Source organism: Ornithodoros turicata, chromosome 3 (genome assembly GCF_037126465.1).
Source record: "Ornithodoros turicata isolate Travis chromosome 3, ASM3712646v1, whole genome shotgun sequence".
NCBI lineage: Eukaryota > Metazoa > Arthropoda > Arachnida > Ixodida > Argasidae > Ornithodoros > Ornithodoros turicata.
The window spans coordinates 454843-477486 of NC_088203.1; the positions used below are offsets into that span (position 1 = coordinate 454843).

The following is a 22644-nucleotide window of genomic DNA, read 5'->3' on the forward strand; positions in this document are numbered from 1 at the left end:
CAGGACCAGGAGCAGGCTATCTACCGCTACTGCTGCGGGACGAGCGACTTCCGTTCCGGCGTCGACCCCCATGAACGGCTTGAGTTCGGAGTCAGGGTAGCATCAACAAACTTAGAAAGTATGGTGAGTCCTTCACGTAGTTCAACCCTATCGTTAGCCGCAGTAGTTGAAGACGAGGGAATGGTAGCGCCCTGGACGTCCTAGACGCAAGAACGACGCAGATGGCCGGTGTTTCCACTTGCATAATTTCGTCAGCGTGCGACGCCAGCTTCGGTAAAGGCAGTTTGGAAGCCGATCATCTGGATATTTGAGGATAATTCCTTCAGGCTGCTGTATCGAATGCCGGCGCGCGATCGCTGAAGAGAGCTTGCATTTGCAGCTGAGACGGCCTCCTTTCGCCAAGCTCTTCTATGGTTAGGAGCTGCTGCAGACGGCGTCGCTCGGAAGTCGTGGTACGCTATGATTGCGGTCTTCAATGCATCCTAAGCCTTGAGGGGCTGCTGGCAAGTCGGCCAAGTCAACAATGACATCTTGCGGAAGGGCGCAGACGACATGCCGGTATCGTGTGACATTAGCAAGGGCACTCTACTTGCGTGAACCATGCCGGCCATGGAGACAGTCGAACGGCAAAATTGTAGAAGATGGCTGTGGACCATGCAGTTGGGATTGATTGGGCTGCAGTTGGAGGAACGGGACTGGCTCCGGAATGTCAGAAGGGTCAAGGCGAGAAGACGGGGATCGCCCAAGAGAAGTGAAGAAGCAACAATAGTGAACTTGTATGGTGGTCCTTCTTCTCCTCAGGAAGGAGATTGGCCAGGGCCTTCTAGTTCACCATAGAACAACGTTTATTGCAGCACGCGTCAGATGACAATGACGCTGACGCTACAAGTGCATTGGAACATTGTTTTATGTCTAAGGTTCATGACTTTGGTCAGCGTCACGACTAACAGTTTACAGTAACCTTAATTCTCTCCCCTTCTAAGGGAACTGGGCCGACATATGCCTGAAAAGCAAGGAAAAACCTGAGGTTTTCCCTGGGTTTTGCAAGCCGGGATTCGAACCAGGGTACCTCCCAGTCTCGACGTGACATCGCTAACCACTCAGCGCGAGCTGCGGCGCTATAGTAGACCGTCTATTAAAAGGGAGTCTGTCCATTAGGAGGAGCAGAAGGTACATGAATGCCATCTCGTAACAATTTCCTTCAATTCCGGATCGCTACGATCAGAAAGGGAAACTGCGTTTCTTCTATGTTCTAAGAGTCGAGTGTTTGGTTATATCTCATATAAACAAAATTGGGTCACCCACGTGGTCTAACCCACGGTTAGACCAAGACCTACTTTATTAGTATGTCGTCCCGTTTGACCCACATAGCAAACGCCACAGGCAAGCGTTATAGAATAAGCGACTTGCGTAACACAGTCATACAAAACGCTGGAAGCAGATGTTTTTGAAAGGAAGACTGCAAAGAGAGAATGGCGTAGATGCAGGCTCCGTGATAGGCAAGGTTGTCTTGCCTATCGTGGAATCAACATTACCCGAATACCGAACCTCTTAGCGGCAGCCAATATAAAGTGTGTGTGGAGATAAACCTAATAAACTGGCCAACTTCCGGTGGCGCACGATGGCACGTTTATGCCTGCGAAATCTACAGAAAAATCGGTACTGTAAAGCAGTAGACAAGCAGGATATGCTGGTGACGTGGCTTGAGACTTTGTTACTTGTAAATCCCATATGCGGAACCATACGACCGACAACGCTCTCTAAATATTTTTAATTTATCACGAAAAATCCGGCGTAGTGCAGCGGCGCGACGCCTGGTGTCGAACAACCCCCTGTGCAGCGGGCAACACTGTCGAATATGTATTATGCATGCAGCACTATTTTGTCGCGTTTTGTTCTTTTGGTGGCTATATTATTTCGTATCATATTTCCATAGGAGGGCATAGACCCCTGTTTAGTGTGTTCTTTGCGAAATAAAATCAAAAAGAAACACAGCGCTGTTCGGCTGTCGGGCCCAGTGTTATACGCATGCAACGTGGTTGCTGCCGTACGCGGCTGAGAGTACGGATCCCTTCCGAATACTAATACAGTGTTGCCCATAATCTTTAATTGTAATTTTCTAATTAACTGCACCACCGATCGGAATGAAATTTGCGCCGTTTTTGTACTGATGGCTTGGACTATCGAATAGCCACGCTAAATAAAATTCGGCTTCTGCTGCTTTACAGTACCTTTAAAAAATAAACAGATGGACGAAAACGTCGGCCGGAATAGGACAACATGGCGGACGCAGGAGAGTTGTGTTCGTGTACCGCTAGGGCAGCTACCAGTGCAGAAATCGAAACGCACAGGGAGACAGTTTCCGCCACCGATTCCAGGTAGCGCAACTCCCCCCTGTGTCAGCACCCGTTGCGCGGACTGCTACGATTGGAAATAAATGACGTCAGAGGTGACGTCAGCAGTATGATTAATAAGTATAGTGCATAATTAACCGTGACACGTTTACGTTCGCGCGCTTCGGTTGCGTTCTATTCCCTTTTCCTCACCCAGGCAACAACACCAGACGGGAACGCAAAAAAAAAAAAAGTAAACCACATCAGGTTTAATGAAATATATCAATTCGAAATACATATAGTCATTACAGATTTTGACAACTCCAAACAGAAGGGCATCGTGATGACCACACAGAAATTAGGATGGTTAACTTAAGGTCCATTTCTCACCTAGAGCTATACGTACACTTAGTGATTAGACGTTTGCATTTATTCAATGAGTGGCCATTAGAGGTTCATTGTAACAAAACATGGCATCGTCTTTGCGCATCGAAATAAGAAAACTGGACCGAAGTCTTTTCGATCAAACTTACTAAAAAGATGCACAAAGACGAGAGCACTGAACATCACAGGGCCGTAGTGGAAAGGCTACCGGAATGAAACTGACCTACCATGTCTCTGGTTCAGTAATTTGATGTAACTTCAAATTTCCTAATAATCTTTGGCAGCAACTGGCTTTCAGTAATGTAATGTGTATTCCGATGCAGTTAATTGTCCAGACTGGCCTACACCCCCAAATGTTTGGAGACATCCCCTAACTTTTCCCTCAGTTTAGATGCCATGCAGAGTGACAGCTGAGCCTTAAAAGGACATTGAAATACCCTCGAATATTTGTTCCCAGATTCGGTGGGAACCACGATAATTATTACTCCCCCCACATATTTCTTTTCTTTTTTTGCAACATCCCCCATGCTCGGTATATAAAACACTTTTGTGTACCATTAATTCTTCTACTACTTGCACATTCACTGTTATCACATTTACCCATAGATACATCTATTAAACATCTTACTATGCTGGTAACCATGTTTTCCAATGAAAATAGTTAAGTGTGGTAAGAGTTTTACAAGTTACTTAATTGAAGGGATGCAGCTGTTCGAGGTTAATGACTTGATTACATTTACGGTTCCATGTATGCAATATAGTTACTCAGACATCTGTATGACGTCGAGAATTATCACGGCTCCCATTAATAGTGGTGTCTCTTTCTCATTATTTATTATTATGACAGCGATGCGAGTACATGTTGCACACAAAATGCAATGTGTATTCGGAGGTACTTATGTGCACTAATTGTCTTTGTAGTACGGTGATAGGAATCGTGGCGGCACATAGCAAGCCAGCACCGGGCTGGGAGAGAAGGACAGCGTCGTTTCCCTCCCCACTCTCTTCTCTGCCTCCTCACACTCTTTGTACTCGGGGTCGGTGCCGGAAACGGTCTCCCTGTCCCACATGGATGCTCATTTGTAGTGCCCCTAGCGGTACCTGCATATAACTCTTGCTGCTCCTGCATACTTGTAGCGTCTCTCACGTTGTCTTGGACATAATCGTATAGAAACCGAGGGCTTGTCATGTCCCTTGAGTACCTAACCGCTCGTAGGTTGTTCAATTTTCGATAGGTATTCCCGCTCGATCACTGCTCGAAACGCTGCGAGAAAAAATTCCATTGCACCATCATAGCAGGACTCCGTGGCTTGCGGACTATGAATGGCAGCCGCTGCATGTCGTCCTTTCAGCGATGTGGAATGTACTATCCCCTTGAACTGTGCTCACTGGCGAAAGTTCAAGTATCACGTACTAGGGAACAAACTGTGCGCTTCTAGCAGATGTAACTGTAAACGATATTCGTATACAAGTGTCGTTTTCAGATTGTACGCTTCATTACTTTAAAAAATGCATCACAACCCACTGGTGTATATCCACAAAGTTATCTTGCGCAGTTTCCACTCGCAACTGATCCCACGCAACTCTGTTTAGGTGAACGTCTTTACTTTATAAACCGACTTGACATACCAATATATACTCATGGGCCAGTAGCTAATGGATCGTCAGCGGCGGCCTTCTCCGTCTCGCAGGAAAACCCCGACTTCCCTACAGAGCGTCCTCCACAGATGTCTCGGCCTGCTCACTGCTCTGTGCCGGTGTCGTTCTCACAGGCAGCCAGGCGTCTTTCGCACTCTTGTCAGCATACCACCCGAGCATCGTTAGTGATCTGCGTACTTCAGGAGTTCCTCGGTCGGCCACCGTATTTGCCTTCAGTGGGTACACGGAAACACCTGTGCCCCCATTGGCGCTCCCCCCTGTGCAGCGAATTAGCTTCATTCGGGGGGCTTCCTGAATCCCGTTTCTTCTTTACTTTCATTTCTTTTTTTTTGGGGGGGGGGATTGCAAGCCGGCGGGCTGTTTGGCTGACGTTTTCCCGTTTTCTTTCCTTTTCCTCTTTTCTGCAAATGATTCCGCAAATTACCTTCCGACAACATTTATCTCGCTCCGCACGAGACACCAACGTTAAGACTTCTTCGTAATCCGAAACATCTCCAGCATGAATGCAAAGTTGCTGCCAGCAATACTGTACAGCATCTAAAAACAAACTGATGTCAAAGCAAATTGATGTATGGCTTTTTGGTCCGGTACCAATGAATATGCTAAAAGACCCCGGTGAAATTTAATTGATTGGTCAGACAGATTTATGTTGGGAAAGTTTTCAGTATAACCTGTTTGCAAAAGTTAGCGAAAAGGTCACAAACGGCATTCGAAATTGTCGTCGAAACCGAGAAACGCGAAAGAAGATGTCGTAAAAAATTTCTCCCTCTGCGGGTAATGATGGAAAAATCAATAGGCTCATATTTTACGTCGGGCAGAAAAATGTTCCGTTGAAAACAACACCTCGGGCTAGTAAAAAACAAAGAATTATTTGAATTCACAGATTTTTCTGTAATTGATTTCTTCATTTTGAAGGTTTCCAAAGTGACTGGTCGATCTGTCTTTTTAAAAAAGCATCAATAGACGACCTCCTATTAATGTTCACCGTTTATAGAGCATTCACATACTGAAAAGCCACAAATTAGCGTCAATATTTGAGATTTCTCATTTATTTCTTTATTTAAACGTGAAAAAATGTGCTATAGAACAGGGGCCCTGTAGCAGAGCTAGAAGGGGGGCCACCCTGTAAAACTAATGACTTACATGTAGACAACTTCAGAACAGATTACTCACTGATAGCTACATAAATAAACAACACGCACACAACAAGCGCCGTCAATACTCCCGCAGGTATGATTCCACTCAGACGAGTCAAAAACCAACTAATTTCTTAATGACCCCGTTACATAGAGAACAGAAGACATTTTCAGGCGATGTCAAATGGGTTCGACTCACTGACGATTATAATGACTGCTTACTTGGAGAGACTTGCAGCCTCACCCAGGATTAATCCGCACAAAGTTAATGTTGATGTTGGCGAAAAAACATAATACGTAGAGATTGGATACCCATACCAAGTATTTTCGTTCATCAATGATACAAGAATATGGTATACCAACGGTGGTGAACATGGTTGCCGGCTCAAAATCTGGGAAAGTCGCTAACATGCATTGAGAAAGTATAGCCAAAAAATAGAAAAATTCCCGCGTATGTAGCTAATTGTGTCCCGTGTATGCTGTGCATATCATTTATACAATTTCATCATTTATACGAGAGTTGAGTTGAGTTTGAATGTAAAAAAAGGGAAGAAATTGAATTCGTCCCCTCACCAATTCTGCTACTCACATAAAGTACCCCTAAATGGATGGACCCTACAGAAAGGAAATAGAAAAATGAAACGATGAAAAAAATACTAACATCACCGCTCTTGGTCACCGAAGTGTATGTGCACATGCGCAGCTGCACCCCTTGAAGTGAACGAAATTGGGATAAACGACACTTTGCACAGTTGGTCAACGAATAATCACTTAAAAACTGGTACTTCGAAAACAAAAGCAGTTATTTTTCATGCACCAAACAACACTGTTTTTTTGTCAGATACCATTATTATTAGAACATCTAACTATTGAGTTTGTAAATGAAGTGAAGTCGCTAGGCGTATGGTTTACGAGCACACACTCATGGGGGGGGGGGGGGGGGGTATGTTTATTACGAAAAAAAAATAGAGGCAGGCAGAAAGGAAAGGTCAGCCAGGCAGAAGCTGACTTGCTATTCCCTGTAAAAAAAATCAGGAAAGGAGAAAGACGCAAGCGGCACATGGGGCAGCAGGGGGGCATGAGTGCACGATCGCTCAGAGGCAGTCCAGGAGCCCAGAGTCACCCAGGAAGCATATTAGCGCTCTGGTAACAGCCCATTGCTTCTGCCCTACGGGGCCCAGTAGGGTGGCCAAAGAGAGGTCTCTGTGCCCCACGGCAGCTAGGCCGTGCATGAGTGCAGTCCGAGGAGCGGCATATCTTGGACAGGTCAAGAGTAAATGATGGATGTTGGCGTCGGTGGAGCAGGAGGGGCACGCCGAAGGGGGACGCTGCTTGATTTTGAACAGGAACGATGGAGTACGGGCAACATTCAGGCGAAGACGATGGAGAGCTGACTCTTCCTTTCGAGACAGCCGTATAGCGACACAGTGAAGGCCATCTTCGGGTCAGTGCGATGGAGGAAGGTGTTGGCTGCGACAGTGTTTTCCATGAAAAAGCGGGTGTCGAAGGAAAAGCGCCGGCGGATGTGTATGCGGCAGACGGATGGTGATAACGGGATGACAGTGTTGCACTCGGCTGTGCCATGAGCGCGCCTCGCTGCTGTATCGGCACGTGTGTTTCCCGGCAACCCAATGTGACTTGGCACACACTGAAACCACACGGAGTGGCCGGAGGTGACGAGTCAGGATCAGTGAGCGGATGTCAGAAATAACTTGCGAGCGAGGCGAAGACAGTGCCGCCGACTTGCTGTCTGTGAGGACTGTCCAGCTTCCAGGTGGTCGAGAGGATACAAGCTTCAGTGCTTCGTGAATGGCTACAAGCTGCGCTTCGGTGGACGACGTTTCGTGGGGAAGCTTGAAGGCTTGTTCGATGTTTTCGGAAGGGAGGAACAGTGCTGCTGTGGAGACCGAGCCGTCGGTATATATTTGCAGTCGCTGGCTGCGTAGGGCGTCCAGGTGCTCCAGCACGAGGTAGCGCAGGGCAGGCGGGGGATGGTCGTTTTTGCTCGCGATGCCAGGGATATGTGTGTACACAGTGAGTGTGACCATCGACCACATTGGTGGGGTGTAAGGCGAAGTGATGACCCGCCGGACAGCGACACCGAATGCCGACGCAGGGCAGTCATGGGATGAACATATGATCACTACCAAAATATCGAGAGAGTAAAGCAAAGCGCTTCTCGTGGCATCTCGCGTGTGGCAAAACAACAATAACTAGACCAGAAGAAAGTGATTCGTCACAACCTGTTTCATATAACTAAGATGACAAATATCGTCAAACACAATCTTTCTTAAACTACCAAATCCTAACTCGCTCTATAGGCACTATGGATCGTAGTCACAAAAATTACCATCTGCAAAACAACATAATCGAGTTAATGCGTATCGATTAAAACGAGTCCTGTCTGTTTGTATCCATCATATTATTTTTGTAAATCTATTTGTACTTTTACAGCTACATTTTTTTATGTATACCGAACGTGTGATTCCATGTTAAACTTGCGTTGATTGTCAAATAGGGGTCAGACCTCGTGAAGCTACTTGCCTGTTCCTCTCACCAGGTAACTGGTAAAATAAAGATGATTATTATCACATGGAATCAGTTGAGCTCCTCTGAGGTACCACGAATGCGGAACTGTACAGTGACCATGCAGTTCTTGATATTTTCAGGAACAAGAACCATAGAACGGAACACAGCCTAACCAAAGGAAACGCCGTCATGAGCACCATGAAGGGGTCAGAGAGGTGTCGTCCTTCAGGGGTCAAAGACCATTTCTGATTTAATGGGTCGCTGTTAACTGTAAACAGCATCTTAGTCGTTCATATGCAGCACAGAATAGCTTGAGGATGTGTGTCACAGGTGGAGCAACGCATTCTGTACCTCCTGTGATGTTAAATGTCGCTGCCAGTTACGTAATTCCACCCAACTGAACTATCTTGAAAACGTCAACGTCGTCTTGAAGGACGTCATTTAGGGTTGGTTACCGGAAGCGGAAACCAGAAATATTCAATACCCAAATTCTGCAGGACACGAAAATAGAAACAGAAACAAAAATATTTTCGTTACCTTCACCGGAAACCGTAACGAAATACAAGCCTGGAAACGTTAACGTAATTCACGTAACGTAATTCCCCTAACTTTCCTCTTAATATGCATATAACACCTTCCTTGATTCATAATTCCTTCATACTTAGAAGGAGCGTCAAGTGAAACCACCTTCTATTGTTATTGTTTTGTATGAATGCCGATATGTTCCATCGAATTATATCCCCTCTGTAGTGGCTTTCCTTGAGAGTATTAATAAATAGATATCATCTCATCAGTGATCAGATTGATTTAATAGCGGCGAAATATATGTAGACAATGCAAATGATTCCTGCAGAATGGTTCGAGCGGGGGCTTCTCGGGATAGTAAAATAATCCAATCTAATCGGGACGAAACCGCCATAAGCGCTGTAACTAACTCTCGAGGTTGTACCGAAGTTGTGCCAAGTTGGTGCCTGTGTTGAGTATGAGTGGTTGGGGAAGAGGACATCCGTCTTCTGCGGTTTCCTACTTATCCTACTTAAGTATCGCATAGAAAGCAGGGTTTGTTACCGGAAACGTTGAATACCCAAGTTCTGCAGGAAACGAAAATATTGTCGTTACCTTCACCTCTGAGACCGAAACGGAAACCGCTACCGAAAATCGTCTGGAAACGGAAACGAAAACGAAAAATTTCAGTTCCTAGGTACCGGTTATTATTTTCGGTAACCAAACCCCGCGATCATACGACTGAGAGAAGGCCGACCATCCAGGGATTGAGGAATGAACGCATTAAATATGTCGCCACGTTAAAAACTATCACGTTTTAGGTACACGGAAGTCAGTAAATATCCACAAAGTAGCCAGGAAATAGCCAAATCGTCATCGCTCAAATTTCAGCAGTCAGAAAGTAGACAAAGTAGCCCTATATATGGCAACTCTGCTGGTTAGGGATTTTTTTCATATTCGGTGTTGGCGCCGTGAAGCCTATGAGCGGCATTCAGACGTGAACAGATGGAAGGGAACCCTATATGAAACTGGTCAGGTCGCAGAAGATATCTTGCTTCTCAGCAGCATCTTCAGCTGGACCTTTCCACGTCATCTTCAAATCCTTCTCTGTGTTTCTTTTTTTACGCACAGTAACTTGGTGACATTTCTTCTCTTTCCAATTAGGCTCTTGATGTTTCTTCCTCGTAGCTGCGACGTTCATTATTTCCACTAGAGTGGCAGTGTCAGGAGCGAAATGCCAGGTAAAAGTTGAAGGTATGCTGTCGAAGGTGCAGAATTTTCCGAAACGAGGAACCGTGCTGACATGGCTAAAACGGAAAATTGTCTTTGAGAAAACATTGGGACTGTTGACAGAAGCATGTTTTTCTTGGAATGATCGGTGGGACCTTTCTAACGAGGTTTTTCTCGTACGACGAGAGCCGCTAAACCACAATTGTTGCGGGTGGGTCACGAACCCGCCATTTTTGCTTTTCGTTTCTTCCTCTTGAAAGCGCCTCATTATTCCTTCATAACAACCTTTAATGAGACAATCTTTTCGACAGCCCAGTTGGATCCCATAAGGGCGCAGGAAGATGATCCGCCATCAGAAGGGACTTGCCATTTCTCATCTTGATCCCGTGTTGACATTGCCCTACTCGTCATGGAGGGATTAGGAGAGATCCCTAAAAAAAGTATCAACTAAGTATAGAAATGGGCTTTAATGGAATATCAATAGCCCTCGTCATGGAAGTACAAACGGAAAGTGGAACGCCAATATGCGACTTGTTGTCCCCATATTCGATCATTGGTGGGGAGTAACGCGTTACATTCGAGTAGTGAAATATGGTAACGCATTACATTTGGGAGAAAAGTAATGAGTAACGTAACGTCATTACATTTTTACTAACTAACGCGTAACGGCGTTACGCGTTACTGCGTGTTTGGGAACATTGCTTCATCGTCTAAACTTGAAAGCTTGAGCGAGGACCGTGCCTGTAGACCCCGGGAAAATCTACGATTTTTTCTATTCATCTTCAACAATGACAAGAAGGTCACATAGACACCCGCGAAGAACGCAAAAGAAGGGTTGTTGACCTACCCTGGTTGAGATGTCACCTCTATTTTTCACTCCCTTTGGTATTTTTCGGACGAATGGGGTAAAAGCGACAGAAAAATATCCTCTACCGTCTGAATAAGTAAAAAGTACCAACGGATTCGCTGTTTGGATTTATACTGTGTGAGATAAAAGGTCACCATCTCTATCACCCTTGATAAGCAGCACGCACGTGTCATTAGGAGTCTGCTCAGCAACACAGATGAAAATTTTGAGCGTCAACTACTTCTGCGTTGCAATAAATCATACATGTAAGTTTTGTTCATGCGTGACCCTTGTTTGTGCACAACATTGCGTGTATTGATCCGCGGAACGCACTTGTGTGACTCAACCAAATGGTACATATTATAAGGACAACTGACGAAGTAATGCAAAAGTAACGGCATTACTTATCAGAAGTAACGGCGTTAGTAACGCGTTACCTACTATCCCAACAGTAACGAATAGCGTAACCCGTTACTTTTTGAAAAAGTAGTGAGTAACGGTAGTGCACTATAAAATAAAAGTAACTTCCCCACCTATGTATTCGATTAAAGGTTCAGCTGTGTTCGTTAGGGGCGTCGGCTCTGTGCACAAAGATTGCGTAATAGAATGACTCGAAATATGTTCAACATCTCAAAGAACATTCAGTAAATTAGGAAGACCTTCTCAATGTGTATAACAGACACAGAAACATTTTTTTCCTGCCAGAGGGACAATTTCCTTACTTTGATGCAAAGCTCGAAAAATGTACTCACAGAAATAGCAGCCACCCTGCCTGATTTCTGTAGATAAAAGAAGCTCCACCTGTCGGACGACGATGGCTGTCAACCTCTAAGGTGCAATCAAGTCCCCTCTATAACTACGTTTACAACATCATAGCGACTTGTTTTCGCTCTGTCCAATGTCATGTTTCCATGCAGAGACCGCCTTCATGTACAGGCGCCTTATGAAGAGCAGCGCTTATCGAGAATCCACTCAGAGATAAAATCTAGAAAGTAGTTCCCCCAAATGAATGGATTCAACTTCGTTTGCGACTTCTACAGAGGCGTCCCATTAATTGAAACTATCATTTTCACAACTGTCATCAGGGCTTTCCAAGGTGAGTCTCTCAACCTGACGGGACGACATCACTTTCCACGTGACCTTCGACGGCACTCGCTCAAACGTCGCCCACCTATGGCCCAATAAGGCCGAAACAGCTGTCTACTGCTGGTGTGGCGACGTTTGCGACTTATAAACGCAACAAGTGACTTTTGTTGGACAATACAGTCAGCTCGGACGGCATTTCTCCCAACCTTTCAAATCTTGAGGCGATACAAGATGCTGCTACCCCGTACGATAAGAAGTCACTCTCTTCGTTTCTGGGAATGATGGGTTACTACGTCAAGTTGATAAAGAATTACGGAGATAAATTAGAACCACTGCGAGAGCTTCTACGGGGCGATACACCGTTTCTCCGAACTCAAGAGAGGCAAATTGTCTTGAACCGGCTCAAGTCACTGCTTATGGAATCAACCGCGCTCTTTCATCGAGATCTGCCTATTACAGTCTTCACGGACGGCTTTGGAGTACTTTGGCACTCCAACAGCAGCATGGCTCGCATCGAGAACCCGCTGAGCGACGCTACTCCGTTGGGGAAAGGGAAGCCTTTGTCTGGGCCGTGGACCACCTCTGGGGTCGCCGTTTTACATTACAGACCGATCACTAAGTTACGGATCATCGCCCACTACGGATAACACGCTGCTGTATGAGGCTGCAGGATTACATGTCGAACCGAACCCCGAACCGAAATTTTCATGACACTATTGAACCCGAACCGGAAGAGAACCGTAAAAAATAATAGCGGTTCGCAACAAAGCAGTTGGGTCATAAAAAAAAGTCAGCATAAGAGTTTCTCTCAATCCCCGAACGAGGACACATCCATATCATGGATTTCGCAAATTTTCACCTAGCAGTGAAACGAGGACGTATAGTACGTATACTTTCAGCGTCTCACTTTGAAGCGCAGTTGTCCTTGCGCTCCACGCAGACGCAGGAATGGAGTCGACCAGTTGTGTAGCTCTATGGGACGAATATGCGATTAAGTAAACACCCAACATTTCCCTTTACACGTGACAAGTGGAGAAGGAGCGTACGCGTAGCTGTTTGATTGGACGTGCTTTGAAAAGTAAATGTAGTTCTGTTTATTGGTAGTGCAATTGCGTCGTGACACATTGCCTTTGTGTTGTGGATTAACTGGTATACTGCTGCGAGTTCGGACAGAGCAAGGCTGGCATACTTATTTTCGGCATGCTTCAGTACGGTTTCAGATCGATTCACGCTGCGAATGCAGTGTGTCGGCAAGTACCATCGTATATGTGATGCTGTCCATCTTATTAGTCTCCTTTTAATTGTATCTTGCTGGCACTCTGCGTGTGAAAAAATGGCTTTTGGGAACAGAAAGTAGCAGCACTACACCATTTCATCAGCGTGGACTCTATTTGCAATAAGTGTTGATCCCTTTCTCTCGCTCGAGGGAGTGCCAAACCACTAAAAACGTCAATGCAGACAACAGCAGTAAGCCACGCATTTCCTGATAAAAGCAGCTCCCATAGGAGATATAAAATGGAAGCGTTGAACGGGTTCGCGAACCGGTTAGATTTTTGGCGCGCCCGCACAGGAACTGAACCGGAACGAAATCCAAGCAACGCGAACCCGAACCGAACCCGTATAATTTGCCGTTCGACACCCTGCTTACACGTTCGACTTGGTGTACAGGAAAGGAAAACAAAACGTAATCGCAGACGCGCCTTTGGCTACTCCTTCCCGTCCCTTCAAGATGACGAAGAGATGCTTGATCGACAGCACTTTCAAGACAAGAGCTTCAAGCTGAGGTTTCTGCCGATCCACTGCTAGCGCAGATTCTCAAGTTCATCCACCGGGGATGGCCAAGCATAAATCTCTCTGCATTCTGGCAAGTGAAAGACGAACTGCCTGAAGTGAACGGGTTGCTGCTTAGGCAAGACCGGATAGTCCTACCACCATCCCTACGTCCGAGGCTGATGGCGTTAGCTCACGAGACAACAGACCCTACAGTACTACCGGTGGCCTGCTATGGATACCGATGTCGAGCACCTGATCTTGAGCCCTCTTCCGGATGGACCATGGGACATCGTCGGTCCTGTACACCGTGCGCCACACTAATCTAAGTTTATGATCAATGTAATGGACTACTACAGTTCTACAGTAATCTCCTTCCTGCGCACTCTGTTCAGTCGCGAAGGATACCCCACAGAGATTGTATCTGATCACAATTTCTCCACGACCGAGTATGAAGCACACTTCCTCGTCTATTTATCACCCTCAATCAAATGGTCTGATTGAATCGTGTCCTAAAAAGTTTGATCCAAGTGGCGAAAAGCGAAGCCTTGAAGCTGCACTTACTGGCGGCGTGGATAGGAGACGCAACGTCGTCGGTCATCTGCTACACACCATATTCTTCTTTGTTCCCAAACGGCGTTATTTTGTTCTTGGCCAAGTTTTCTTCAATATGCATTCCACGCAGTGTTTTCATGCTAAGTACAAGGCTTCCAGGTTACACGCCATATTTACGAGACTTTATTGGTTATATCCCATATCTTGTGGAACTTACGGTGCATCTCACTCCATTGATTGATTAAGACTTTCCTTTATACAAGTTCTGTGGAGAGAGAGAGACACCCCGAGGAAAACTCAACGTTCTCACCAACTGTTGTAGAGCTTGACGGCAAATAATTAACTTAAAAAATGTGCTCACATTAAACGATTAAATAAATCTGGACGTGGAGACGAGCGTTCCACCAAAATTAAATATTTATGTATAGGTACTAACAAAATCTGAGGCAGACAACGAAGAAGCAAAAGGGGGAGTGGAAAATTAAGGGGAAGTGAACGCCATCGTCAGGACTGAAGATTGACAAATGACAATACAATGACGTCACGATCGCGCTACCTGGTCGCCGTCAAGTAGAAGGAAGTCCGGTGTGGAGGTCATCGTCCGGGAGGTGTTATTCTGCAAAGAAAAGGGGAACAAGCAGCAGTATAAGGACACAAGGGTCCTCGATTATGATAGATTGGACCTACCAATCTATCATTTCTTGCAGAACAACAGTTCACAGCCCTTGGATTCCATCCCGGACGATGACTCTACTTGACCTGCTGACGGCCGCCAGGTGGCGGGACCCCCCGATTGTGACGCCGAGTGAGTTACGCCCCATAGATGGTGGTGGTAGCGTGCCATCTCCGAGCGGCCTGCCTGGCAGGAAATAGCTGTCGGTGTGACGTCACACTAGAGATGCCGCTGGAGCGTGGACAATCAGCAAGAAAAAGATGAGAGGAGAAACTGGCCATTTTGCAATCCACACATTCAGAGAAATAGATGAACGAAACGTTTTCAATTATCTTCACAAATCATAACCAATAAACTGCAGCGGCTGAACCAAGAATTTCGTAAGGTGACGTCCTTCAAGCCAATGAACAGAATAGACAGGTGTGCCTCACACGATGCTACAAAATTGTCTTACGAGAGTCACCCTACGATTTACATGCTCAGTACAGGGAAGAATGGAGGCAGGAGACACTTGACCAAACTTCATTTGTGACTCATCGAGCAGACTGTAAGCTTTTTTTTCTTGCAAGTCTTGAAACAATTTTTCCCTGTTTATTAACTTCTGTGCGAGATCGGCGGGTCGAAGCAAAAACGTCAGTGCAGCGCGAGGTGTCGCCAATATTTAATTTCTTCGTGCACTTTGCGAAATGAAGGCATCTTCAGAGGATATTGAGTTAGCAAGGAGCTTCAGCGAAGATGCTACGACACACAGTTTTAGTGCAAAAACTTGTTAGATAGTTGCTTTGAGACCAAGGAAATGAAATTTGCTCACGAAAAGGTAGCGCTTAAAAGGCACAAAAATAACAAAGAAAGGAATATCTTTTTCTAGTCTAGGTACTTGTCGGGATAATTGGCTCTGACCATTGCTTATGCGCTCACCTATAAGTAGGAGGTATTAAATGGGACCTTTGAGGAGCATAACAAGAACAACAGCAACAATTACCTACATTCTGACGGTGAACTGCAGGGGAGCTTCTCTAATCTAGGAGTGGAACGCTACCCCATAGATGGGGGTCTAATATGAGAGATGACGGTGATGATCAGATCGACGATGGCGGTCCTGGTGGGAATGTCCGAGGGCGCTGTCGGGGCCACAATGAGTCCTTTGGACCAGTCGCCTCAAAAAACAAAAACAAAAAAGCAAGAAGGAAATTGTAATATTCCTTTTAGTCTGATCCTTGCACAAAACCCCCAATCCCCCAAAGTTCGACCTTCTTTTTCCTCCTCGTCTTCGTCGAGATGGGCAGTTACATTCTCGCCTCCCCTGAGAGACCATTCCTCCTGGAATGATATGGAAAAACGTTTCCTATCGAGGAAAGTTCCACCTTGGCAGTGTCTCCAATGTATCAAATGGTTTTTTTAACACGCCTTTCACTCTGGCCACCTTCACAACGTCATACGGCCCTTTATATTTCGTGGAGGATGCCGGAAGTCCTTTTCTTACTAGTACTTGGTCGGCCACTTCAATATTCGGAATGTCAATGTTATGACGCCTATCGAAGTTGCGCTTCATTCTCCTGCGGTAGCGCTGTTCTTCCTCTGGTGTCCTACGCTTTTCTATGAGGGCCATAGCTTGGTCAATCCCCATAACTCTGTCAGCCGGCAGCACAGGGACTTGGCCGTATGCATCCCAATCCCGTTGTGTTTGCGATTGGTTATGATGGGCAACAGCAGCTTGTAGGTGTTAGAAGAGGGCGACACGAAACCTTCTCATGTATATGTCTTCTTCAATCACTCCATTGAGGAAAGCACATCGTAGTGACGAACCTGCAACTTTCGTGATGCTGATACCGTGAGAAGAACCCGCAAGGTCGTAAGCTTTGCAACGGGGGCGAAAGTAGCGTCGTAGTCCTCTCCGTATTTTTGAGAGTACCCCTGGGCAACGAGCCTTGCCTTGTATCTCTCAACATTGCCGTCTTTGTTTCATTTTGTTTTGAAAACCCATTTCCAACCGAATTGTCGTTTTCCAGGGGGAAGCTCCACAAGAGCCCACATATTAAGTTGGTGAAGTGAAGCAATCTCTTCGTTTGCAGCCTCAATCCACTTCACTCTCTCGGAAGCTGGCAATGCTTGAACTTCTTTGCAGCTCCCAGGATCAGCAGTTGGCGCGGCCTGAGCGATGTAGGAAAATCGGTCTGGCGGGACGCCCTTATTGCTCCTAGCCGAACGCCGAAGCTCAGTTACGGCTGTCCCTCGTTCCTCTCACGATGTACCATTGACCTCTTCTTCCTGGGGTGAAGATATGCTCGGCCACATCTGTACTTCTATCTCGCTGGAACTATCTGCACCCGCTTCATGACGTAGACGGTGATCTCCTGATTCTTCGTGACATGGTGGAGACGATTCCGAGCGGAACTTCTGTATGATTGGAGCTTCATCGATTACCACGTCCCGAGTCACCTTTATCTCATGACTCCCTTTGAGAAGTACTCGGTATCCCTTCTGAGTTCTTCCGTAGCCAACCAGTCTCCCTTCGACAGCACGAGCATCCCATTTAGACCGTTTTTCCTTTGAAACGTGCACGAAGACGTGACTCCCAAACATCCTGAGATGTTCCAAGCTCGGCTTTTTGCTGTGCCACAGCTCGTAAGGTGTTCTCTGAACTGCTCTGCCTGGTAGTGGGTTTTGGAGGTAGCATGCCGTCAGGATGGCTTCACCCCAAAAAGTCGTTGGCATATCCGCTCCAAAAAGCATGCTCCTGGCACTCTCACACAGTGTGCGGTTTTTCCTTTCTGCTACACCGTTTTGCTGAGGGCTATACGGAACAGTGGTCTGAAGCTCAACCCCACAGTCTCGCAGAATCAGTCGAGATGTACTGCCAGTGTACTCGGTTCCGTTGTCCGCACGCAGGACCTTCGGGTACGTGCCAAACTTAGTCTTTACTAATGCAAGGTACTCTTTAAGTTTCGAAGGTACCTCGTCCTTGGACTTTAGCAAGTATAGCACAGTGTACCGAGAGTAGTCATCGATAAACGTTACAAAGCACTTGTTCTTGCTCGGCGTGAGAACCCTCATGGGCCCGCAAACGTCTGTGTGTACCAGGTCCAGTACGCCTTCCGCTCTTGAATCGCTCACTTTTGGGAAGGATGCCCGCTTCATTTTTCCTTTTATACAGCTTGTGCATTTGAGCAGCCGGTCGCAGTCTTCAATAAGGATTCCGTCTGCCAAACCATCCCTGTACAATTGCATCTCGGTGTCCTAACCGATGGTGCCAAATATGGATGCAATTCTTGTGATGCGAAGCTTGTGTAATGTTGGCCACTTCGGTCTTAGCTGTCACAAGCCGGTAAAGGCCCCGCTCGAGCTTTCCTGTAGCCAAGACCTGCTTATTCTTAGCAACCGTGCACTGGTCTCCCCGGAAGGTCACCACGTTGCCGAGACCAGTTAATCTCTTCACGGAAAGGAAGTTACCCTCCAGAGAAGGCACGTAAAGGACTTCTGTGACAGGAATAGTCTTGACTACCGACGGCGATACCCGACACTGCAGGATGCTATCTCCCACGCCTTGAGAAGAAACGTGCTGGCCGTTCGCAACTGTAACCACTTCTGTCTTCTCCCTGAAGTTCCACGTGAAAAAGTTCAGGTCGTTGCACATATGACTTGTGGCGCCTAAGTCGATGTGCCAATCCTTGGCAGAAGAATTTCTCGATAAAAGAAAAGCAATCTCCGACGAGGACGAGTGCTGAGATACTGCCGTCTTAGCACGCTGTCTGCTTCTCTGTTTCTGCGATTTTCTCTGCGCCTTCCAAGCAGCGTAGTTCCTTTTGATGTGTCCATTCTTCTTACAATAGAAGCACTCTCTTGTATCGCTGGACGTATTCGTGTCACGGGAACCTTGCACACGGAGTGCCGCTTCCGAGTCGGGCATTGCTGACACAACTGTCATCTCTTGCTTCCTTTTAAATTCGTCTACAAGCTTGCCTTTTACGTATTCGAGCGTGAGGTCATCGTCGGGCCGTGTATCAAGTGCGGTGACCAGTGCTTGGTAGGAATCCGGAAGCCCGCTAAGAAGAAGAGCAGCGACTTGGAAGTCAGTTATCTCTTGCCCAATTCCTTGTAGTCGCTCCACCAACTCCAAGGTGTGCCTTATGTAGACTTGCATCTCTTCATCCTTGTCCAATCGTGACTGATATAATTTCCTCAGTAAATACAGAGTATTACTGAGGTTTGCTCTCTCATGAACCTTCTTCAGTTCATCCCACATCTGCTTCGACGATGAGCAGTTACAGACGTGCACTATTTGGCTGTCATCGATGCTAAGGCAAATCGTACTTTGCGCCTTCCGATCTCCCAGCAACCCACGCAGTCGACGGATCCACTGGGGCTTCGTCTGCAACGTATGTCCAAGTGTCCTCCCGGATCAGAAGCATTCTCATCTTGAATTTCCAAGCTTAGTAGTTGCCGTCTGTCAACTTCGCAACCATGAACTTGCCCGAGTCTGCCATAACTCCGACGGCTGACGCAGCGGTAGTTCAATTAGCAAAAACCGAGGAAGATAAGCATGGAACAGTGCTTCTGAACAAGGTGTCCATAACCTGAAGAAGTAAGAGCGCAGTGCGGCAGATGTTGGTCATAACCAAAAACTTGTAAGAGCTGTCGCAGCCACAAAAGTTCTTGTGACGCGTGTGCCGCTGCGACATATTCGGCCTCTGTAGATGACAATGATACGGACATCTGTTTCCTCGTGGACCAGGAGACGGGACTGCCTCCCAGCTGGACGAAGTACCCGCTAGTCGATTTGCGGTCCGACACATCTCCTGCCCAATCCGCATCCACGTAGCACTCCAGCTTCATACCTGGCTGCCCGGAGGGCTTCAGCTTTAAGCTTCTGGTGCACTTCAAGTTGAGGACAACCAAGGCTGCATCAAGCTTGCACTTCGCGAGGCACACAGCGCGCGAACAAAACACATTGACGTGCGACATCATCATCTCAGAGATTTGGTCCAACGCGGAGTCATACACCCGCAATACTGCGAAACAGCCAGGATGGTCGCCGACGCATTAACCAAACCCATCCCGCGACCGCGACTACTGCTTCCGAGGAAGCACATGTGTCTCTTTGATCATTAGTTGTCGAGGGGGTGTTTGAAGAGGGCGACAACAGCCTTGTGGCGACTGTTTCTCGCGCACTCATTCTACCTTTGCTGTTCGCTCCCACATTAAACCTGTGCTTTCGCACTGCGCTCTTACTTCTTCAGTAGGCAGCACTTCCATCCTCCTCTAAAGTCGGGGTACACGTTGATGAACTGTTTTAAGTCTCGTATCACACGTTCGGCAAGGCCATTAGCTGCTGGGTGGTAGGGAGCGGTATGCTTCAGTGCAATACCTCTACTTTGAGCCCATGCCTTGAGCTTCTTACTCCGAAATGCTGGGCCGTTACCTGAAACGACGACTTTGGGATCTTGAAACATAGCGAACATAGCGCGTTCTAACAGTGCAATCACGCTATTGACGTCTTCTTTTCCCGGTCTGGTAGCTGCCACGCGGGTACATTTGTCGATAGCGATCAAAAACGCCTGCGTTCTTTGGACACCTTCCCCTTTTTTCCTTAGTTCTGCAAGATCAACATGCACGACCTTAAAAGGTGTCTTCGAATGTTCTCCGAGAGCCATTTCATCAATTGTTTGTCGGTACTTTACTTTATACCTTTGGCACACATGACATGAGCGGATGTATTCTCGGATGTCGTTCTTGACTGTAGGCCAGTAAAAGCGCTTTCTAATCTTGCCGTACGTCCGACTAAAACCATCATGTCCACCAGACTCAGGGCTCTCGTGATAAAGCTCGAGAACCTTATGTACCATTGTAGAAGGCACCATGTACCTGCCGCGTTTGAGCTTCAGCGGCTCTGAACCTTCCCAAAGCTTGAGTGCATTAATAGAGACAAAATCGACGGTGTCTGTTGTCAACGAAAGTCTCGAAAGAGCGTCGGCATCGGTAAGACACACCCCTGGTCGATGGGATACTTCCAAGTCGAACTGCTGCAGTTCGTTAATCCACCGAGCAATCCTTCCCTTTGGCTATGTCATTTCGAAGAGGTATGTGAGAGCTTGGTGATCAGTGAATAGCTTGAAATGTGATCCTTCCAGATAAGGTCGGAAGTACCGTATCGCTTTGAGAGCAGCTAGGGCTTCCTTTTCTGTTTTGGTGTAGTTCACCTCCGCCTTTGTAAACGTGTAGGAGTGGAACCCAACCAGGCGAAGCTGGCGGCCCTTTGGTTCCTTCTTGTATCGCTGGTGTAAGACTGCGCCTGTGCCATAGTGAGAAGCATCTGTGCTAAGCTCAAATGGCAGATTAAAATTTGGCAACGTAAGTACCGGGTCTGACGAAATAGTTTTCACCAGGAATTTGTAGGCATCTTCGAACTCTGGTGTCCACTTGAAGTCTACGTTCTGCTGTAGAAGTCTCGTGAGGCACCTTGTTTTCCTGGCATAATCCTGTATGAAGGCTCGGAAGTGCCCAGAAAGTCCAAGAAATGCTCTCAGAGAACGGACGTCGTTCGGTTTCGTTAACTTCTGGATACGCACCACTGACTCAAATTTTGTGCTTTTGGTGTTTCCGTCGAATACACGACCGAGGAATTGCACCTGGCCCTTGAAAAACTTACTCTTTTTGTGATTAATCTTGAGGTGAGCCTTAGACAATGCCTCGAGCACCAAGCCCAAATGTTTCGAATATTTCTCCTTTGTCCGGGAATAAACAATAATGTCATCTACATAGACATTGCAGAACTGACCGAGGAATCGGATCAAGACTTCGTTCATCATTTTCTGAAACTCCTCTTTAAGGGGAACTTGCCAGAAGCCTTTGTTCAGGTCGATCCTGGAGAAAACTGTACAGCCTCCGGTCTCGTCAATGATGTTGTCAATTCGCGGCATGGGAAAAGGAAACAAGTCAGTTTGCCTATTAATGCACCGGTAATCTGCCGAAATGTGCCGTCTTCTTTGGGCACTATTGTTACAGGAGAGGCAAACGTTGATACCGACGGGCGGATTATTTGTCCCTCTAGCATGTCTTGTAGCTCTTGCTTTAGCCACTTTCTCTTATCCCTTGACATGTTGTACGGTTTCTTGCAAACCACGTTTGTGGACCGTAACTCAAATGGCACTTCTAGATACGTTGTTGCCGTGGGGTATTTGGTAATGCAGAGGAGCTCTGGAAACTTCTTGAAGACGTCTTCTGATTTGTCTACCTTCAAGCGGCGAGGTGTGGATGTTTCACAGTCAACTCGTTGCACAGCTACCTTGTCATCCCAGTACGTGTTTATCCGTAGTTCCTTCATGTCTGGATGGGACAAGAGGAGGTCGTAGTCTCCGTCTTCAAGTACTAAGGCTTTTGTCTGTTTGGTGTTTCCTTGAAAAGTCAGTGTGATGTCGGCCCAATGATGAAAGGTGTTCCTGGTACCATCATAATTGACGACGTCTAATATTCTTCCAGGTGTGATACTTGTCTTGTCTAGTATTTTCTTATTTACCACACTAACTGAGGCTCCAATGTCAAGCAGTGCCTTTGAAACATTTCCGTTCACTGTAAGGTCTATGTAGAGAAAAGTCGGGTTCTCAACGGGTGGGACTGTTCACCCTCTTTTACTCGTTTTTTTTGTACATCGAGTTCGTCGTCGTGTTCAGTTTCTCGACAGTATAGTGTCCTCACTCCTACAGCTCCTCGAGTTTGCCAACCTCGATTTCCTGGGTTCTGTGGCCCTGTCCCTCGTCGATCACGGAAGGGTTGTGTGGTTGCAAGACCTTGGGTGTCTGTGGGATTGCGTGGTAGAGTATCCACGCACAGCTCTTTCATGCAGGTAAGAAGCTCCTCGACTGTGTTAGGAGCTTTTACTTGAACTTGCTTCTGCATATCTCTTGTTAGCCCATGTATTATGAGAGGGACGACCGATGTTTG

General features: G+C 46.7%; 1 protein-coding gene and 1 long non-coding RNA gene across 3 annotated transcripts in view; one reads left to right on the forward strand and one right to left on the reverse strand.

Annotated features, from left to right (window-relative positions):
* The window catches only part of LOC135387774 (voltage-dependent calcium channel subunit alpha-2/delta-1-like), an 84522-nt gene that overhangs the window by 12923 nt on the left and 48955 nt on the right, over positions 1-22644 (forward strand). The gene's annotated exons all lie outside the window — the stretch shown is intronic.
* Positions 14327-22644, reverse strand: part of LOC135387775 (uncharacterized) — a 66284-nt gene continuing 57966 nt past the window's right edge. The window contains exons 2-3 of the long non-coding RNA XR_010421252.1: positions 14721-14937; positions 14327-14649 (exon numbers count right to left, since the gene is read on the reverse strand). This is a non-coding gene — a long non-coding RNA (uncharacterized LOC135387775). The remainder of the gene's footprint in view (positions 14650-14720; positions 14938-22644) is intronic.